Source organism: Tamandua tetradactyla, chromosome 19 (genome assembly GCF_023851605.1).
Source record: "Tamandua tetradactyla isolate mTamTet1 chromosome 19, mTamTet1.pri, whole genome shotgun sequence".
Classification (NCBI taxonomy): domain Eukaryota; kingdom Metazoa; phylum Chordata; class Mammalia; order Pilosa; family Myrmecophagidae; genus Tamandua; species Tamandua tetradactyla.
The window spans coordinates 67114984-67120983 of NC_135345.1; the positions used below are offsets into that span (position 1 = coordinate 67114984).

Sequence of the window (6000 nt, forward strand, 5' to 3'; positions counted from 1 at the left end):
ACTAGATGTTCTTTCCATTATTGAGAATGATATGTATGTTAAAATCTCCTACTACTAATGTAGAACCATAAATTTCTCCCTTCAAATCTGTTGGTATATGCTTCATATATTTTGGGGATCTGCTGTCAGGTGCATATATAATTATAATTGTTTACTGTTCCTGTTGAATTGCTCCCTTTATCAGTATTAATGACTGTGTTTGCCTCTCATAACTGTTTTTGACTTAAAGTCTATTATAGCTGATATAGTAGAGCCATCCCAGCTCTCTTTTACTTAGTACTTGAAAGGTATACATTTTTTCCCATCATTTTGCCATTAACTTACTTGTATTCTTGACTTTGAGGAAAGGCTCTTTCAGACAGCACATAGTTGGGGCCTGCTTTTTTATCCTTTCTGCTAATCTCTGCCATTTGACTGGCTAATTTAACCCATTTACATTTAAAATTACTGCTGATAATAACTTTCTTCTGCTATTTAGCCTTTGTAAATCATAACTTTTTGCTCCTCACTTCTGTCAAAGCCTTTTTTTATATTTATGTGCTTTCTAGTGTTCTCCCATATTGAATGCCTTCTCATTTCTATGTGGATATATTTTCCCTCTATTTCATAGGGCTAAAATTTAACATCTTAAATATATAACAGTTTTGTTTGATTTGATACTACCGTAATTTCAGTAGCATGCACATATACTTTTCTTCTACACCTCTGCGTGCCTACCATTTTTTAAATTGCTGCTTATGTCTTTGTACATTGTATATCCAAAATCCTAAATTTATCATTACTTTTTTATGCCATTGTATTATAGCACTTGTAGGAAGAAGTGGAGTTATATACCATACAATATTATATAACAATACCAGCATTTATAATCACCCAAATGTTTCCTTTGCCACATATCTTTATTTCTTTATGCTGCTTTGAACCATTATCTTTGAATCATTTCACCTCAGTCTGAAGAATTCCCTTTAGTATTGCTTGTAGGGCATGTCAAGTGATGACGCACTCCTTCAGCTTTTGTTTACCTGATAATACCATAATATCTCTCTCATTTTTGAAAGAGTGTGTTGCCAGATATAAAATTCTTGCCTTGAATTTTTTTCCTTCAGAACTTTAAATATTTCAACCCACTGCCTTCTTGCCTCCATGTGTTCTCATGAGAAATCAGAACTCAATCTTATTGAGTTCCCTTGAATGCAACAGGTTTTTTTCTTGCAGCTTTCAGAATATTCTCCTTGTCTTTGCATATTATAGTGTAATCAATATAAGATGGGTGTATCATTCAAGTCCATTTTTTTCACATTTATCTTGTTTAATGTTCTCCTAGCTTCTTTGATGTGTTTATTTACTTGCCATTTGCTAAATTTGGGAAGTTCTGTGTCATTATATCTTTGACTATTCCTTCTTCCCCTTCCTCTCATTCTTCTCCTTCTGGGACTCCCATAATATGCGCATTGTTGCACTTGATAGGGCTCCATGGAGATCTTAGGCTAATTTGCTTTTATATTCCTTCTTTTCTTTCCATTCCTCAGCCTGACTCATTTCATGTGTCTTATCTTCAAGTTCACTGAAGTTTCAAAATAGTGATTTCAAGTTCCTGCTTGTCAGATAGTTGTTTTGGTGAAAGGACTAAGTCCTGGTTCTCCCTACTCTGCCATCTTCCCCAGATGTCTTTATGATGATTTTTTGAAGTGTTAAGTTGTCTAAACTTAAATCCCTGGTTATTAAACCAAGCTACTAATTTCTATTTTCCTGTGAAGGTGTTTTGTAGGTTTGAGTTACAACCCACAATCAATTGACTTTAAGTTGGGGACATTATCCTAGGTAGTCTTGGTGGGCCTCATTGGATCAGTTGAAACAACTTAAGAGCAGAGCTTAGATTTTCCTGATGAAGAAGAAATTTCAACTGTGGACAGCAACTTCAACTCATGCCCAAGAGTTCCATCCTGCCCTTCCTGATGACCTGACCTAGAGATTTCAGGTGTACCCAGTCAAGCTTACTATTTTAGTTTCTTATACTGCTTAAAGCAAATGTCATGACGTGATTTGGATTAAACAATGGGAACTTATTGGCTTATAGTTTTCAGGCTGAGAAAATGTCCACCATCAAGGAAATGTCAACTGTTGACAATTCTTGGCTTCTCTGCCACATGGCAAGGCACATGGTGTCCACTGCTGGTCTCTCCCTTCACTTTTGTGTTTCATTGATTCCAGCTTCTCGCTTCCATGGCATTTTCTCTTTTTCTATGCATTCATTCTTTTTCTAAAGGATTTCACTAAGAGGATTAAGACCCATCCTAAATGAGGTGGGCTGCACCTTGGCTGAAGTAACTTCATCAAAAGGTCTTATTTACAATGCTTTTACACCCACAGGAAAGGATTAACATTAAGGATATGTTTTTTTTTTTTTTTTTTTTGGTGCTGAAAGGTCCAAACCATCACAGTCCACTCTCTGAAACTCAAAAATACATATTTTATATGCAAATTACTTTCATTCCATCACTTATCCCCCAAACCTTAAACTATCTGCACCTCTTGTGGTATCTGAGGAAACTTGTGTGTTAACAATCTTCCTGAACAAGATATGTTCTTGAACACGTGGGTTTAGTCTCTTGGCCCAAGAAAATGTCTTTTGTCCAGACCTCAGTTTCTATGGCCCTGTCTTTCAGTGATTTTTCCTTCATCTAGCCCTTTTTTGACACTTTTAGTGCAAGTTGGTAGGGGTTCTTTTCATATAGATCTCATAAACATGCAAAAAAAAAACTTGTTGGTTTTGCATGTAATTTACATGTTCAATCTGTCAGACAGAAGGACTTTACACAGAAGGATTTCATTCTCAATCTTTACATCCACTGAAATGGCTAACTGGTTCCATTTCTGTTTAAGCCCTTATATGGAGAACTATTTCCTGGGACTCACTTTCCAGAAGCTCACAATTTTCTAAACCATTATTTTTTGTTTCTTTGTGCACAGGAATGCAGTTCTCAGTTTATCCCTTTCCTCTTGCATTTTACTAAAAGGTAGAAGGAACCAGGCTGCAGTTTCCACACTTAGATTAAAAAAATCAGCTAAACACCCCAGTCCACTGCTCTCAAATTCTGTCTTCCATCTGACATCAGAACTCATTTTGCCAAACTCTATACCACTTTAAAACAATAATCACCTTTCTTCTAGTTTCCAGTAATACATTCATCATTCTAAGGTATCATCAGGAGTATATTTAGCATCCATATTTCTTCTAATAGTCTCTTCAAAGCAATCTGGCCTTTTCTGTCAAGCACTTGACAATTTTTCAGCTTTGAGTCATTACTCAAATTTCAAAAGAATTTTCACATTTTTGGTTTTGAAATAGCAGTACTCCATTCTTCTGTAACCAAAATTTGTTTCAGTTTCTTAGTCTTCTTAAGGAAAATTGCATGAAGTTATTTGCTTTGAATAGTAGAAATTTATTAGTTGACATTGTTAAAGCCCCAAAGATGTCCAGATCAAGGCATTATCAAGGTAATTCCTTCTTCCCTAAAACTGACTGACAGCAATCCTTGATGCCTATGCCACATGGCAAGACACATGACATCCTTCTCTTTCAAATTTTTTGTTTTCAGCTTCTTTCTTCCTTGGTTTTCTCTCTCTCTCTCTCTCTCTCTCTCTCTCTCTCTCTCTCTCTCTCTCTCTCTCTTTCTCTACCCATCTCTGTATTAATTTTGTTTATAATGGACTGCAGTAAGAGGAATAAGACACATCCTAAATGAGTTGGGTTATATCTTAGTTGAAGTAACCTTATCAAAATGTCTTATTTACAATGGGTTTGCACCCACAGGAAGGGTTTAAGAATGTTTTTCCAGGGTTACATACAGCTCCAAACCACCACACCCACAGTAACATATGCCAATCCCTTGCAATAAATATATCACTATATTTCTCCTACTCATTTTGTTTCTGTGGGTGAATCCTGACTGATACAACTGAATAGCATGTATATTTTATATTATGCGATAAATTGGATGTATAGAATAGAGTTCAGTAGCTTAAGAAATATATTACTATAATCTATCCCAGAGGACACAATTGAACTCACAAACGTCAGAGGCATCATAAAAACAGTACTCAAATTTAATACTTATCTTCAAGCCTCTTATGTCTCTCCTTCTGTCCCATCTGTTTCATCTTTTTACTGTATCATGGCAAAGGCAAGACAAAGTACAACTTCAACCATGTCTAAAAGCATGTGACTTCCAAACTTATGTATTTCAGCTCTACTTCATATGCAATAGTCACATTAATAAATACCACAAGGAAATAACATATAAATTTACTGTATATATTGTTGACTGTACTCTCATCCATTTACCATCCAATTTCTGTATTCCTTCTTAGAGCAAAAGATCATAAAATAAAACTCTCTATTTTTCCATAATTCCCCTCCTTATATTGTCTCTGAATAATTTCCATCAAGCTTTTTTGCCAACATTCTACCAAAATTGCTCTTATTAGTGACACAAATAATCTCCACTCTATTAATACAAAGGGCAACTCTGAGACCTCAAGAATCAATGAAAAATACAGTCTCATGTAGAAATGGCAAAGATAAGAGAAATATACAAATAACTAAGTATTTCAATTAAATGTCTTCACTAGCAAAAACAAATTATAAGCACAAGAATTTTTTTTTACTACTCAAAATAGCAAAGTATTTGCATTTCCTTTTCAATGATAACGTCCATTTTTCCAAAGGTACATGATGTGCATGCAAATAAAAATCATTGACTGTCACGATAAAAGGATGGCTGAATGAATGAAGGAATTAATTTATAGGATATGTACACTACGTGTGGATATCTAGATTTTTAGAGTCCTTTTTAAAAACAACTAAAACAGATATGAAAAGTATTAAAATACTTATAATTTTTTATTTTAACTTAAGAAAGGTGTGGAAATACAAGAATAGCTTTATGCATAATGATGTTCATAGTATTTTTAAAAGCAGAAAGGGAAGTAATAAAACTAAATTTTATGCATATTCAGTGAAGTATGGGATAGGTATCAAAAATATAACAATCAGAAAGAACAGCATTTCTCAATTGGAGAGGACCTTGTTGTGCATCAGAAACTAAACGGAGGTCAGAATAACTAGGAAATAGTATTTGAATGACAGAGTGTTGTAAAATGAAACCGATCATGCAGTAATTGTAATAAAAGTTTTAAATGTTGGAATTTTTCCAAAGAGCATGAGATGTCAATGAAGACTTTTATACTGGGGAGTATGAAACAAAATTAACTTTTTTCAAAAATAATTCTGCTTCCTGGGAGGAGAACAGGCTCCAAATGTTCTCCTCCCAATGTAGATATGGAAGAGAGGCTAGGAGGACACAAAAAGAAAGATATTGCTATTTCCAGGTGTGTGTAAATCATTTTTTTCACCAATTACTATTTTCCCTCTCTTAGGCACATACATAGAAAATTATTTCTCAGCCTTTTGCAGCTGACTGTTTCTGGACAATGTGTTCTTCATGGAGGCATGCATTTTCATTCCAGATTGAAGCATATAATTTCTAGTTTGAAACTCTGCAGTGGTCACTTTTCCTACCATCATGAGTGAGAAAGAAGGGCTAGGATTAATAAAATATGACAAGATTGAAGCCTCCTGGATGAACAATTTGCAGCATGGAGGAAATATGCCTAACGAAGCTATCTGAATCCACAGCCAATTTTGAATGAGCAAAAAATAAAGCTTTGTTGTGACAAACCACTGAACTTTGAGTGTTTGATAATTTAGCCTAGACTAAACCAATATATCATGCGAGAGAACAGAGTAGTTTTGATTTGTGTTGTAATGGCAAATCATGGGAGTACATAAGACAACCTTGTGGGAAGCTTAGAAGTGTTGAAAGAGAGAATCGGGGACCCAGCCACAAAGATGTCCTGTAAAGAATTGCCAACTGAAATGCTACAGGGGCCAGATAAATCATGTAAATGAAGTAAATGTCATGATAAGAAGAAATCAAG

General features: G+C 34.8%; 1 long non-coding RNA gene across 1 annotated transcript in view; it reads left to right on the forward strand.

Moving 5' to 3' along the window:
- Positions 1 to 5735, forward strand: part of LOC143663290 (uncharacterized) — a 77974-nt gene extending 72239 nt beyond the window's left edge. Inside the window, exon 4 of the long non-coding RNA XR_013165895.1 lies at positions 5440 to 5735. This is a non-coding gene — a long non-coding RNA (uncharacterized LOC143663290). The remainder of the gene's footprint in view (positions 1 to 5439) is intronic.
- The last annotated feature ends 265 nt before the right edge of the window (positions 5736 to 6000 follow it).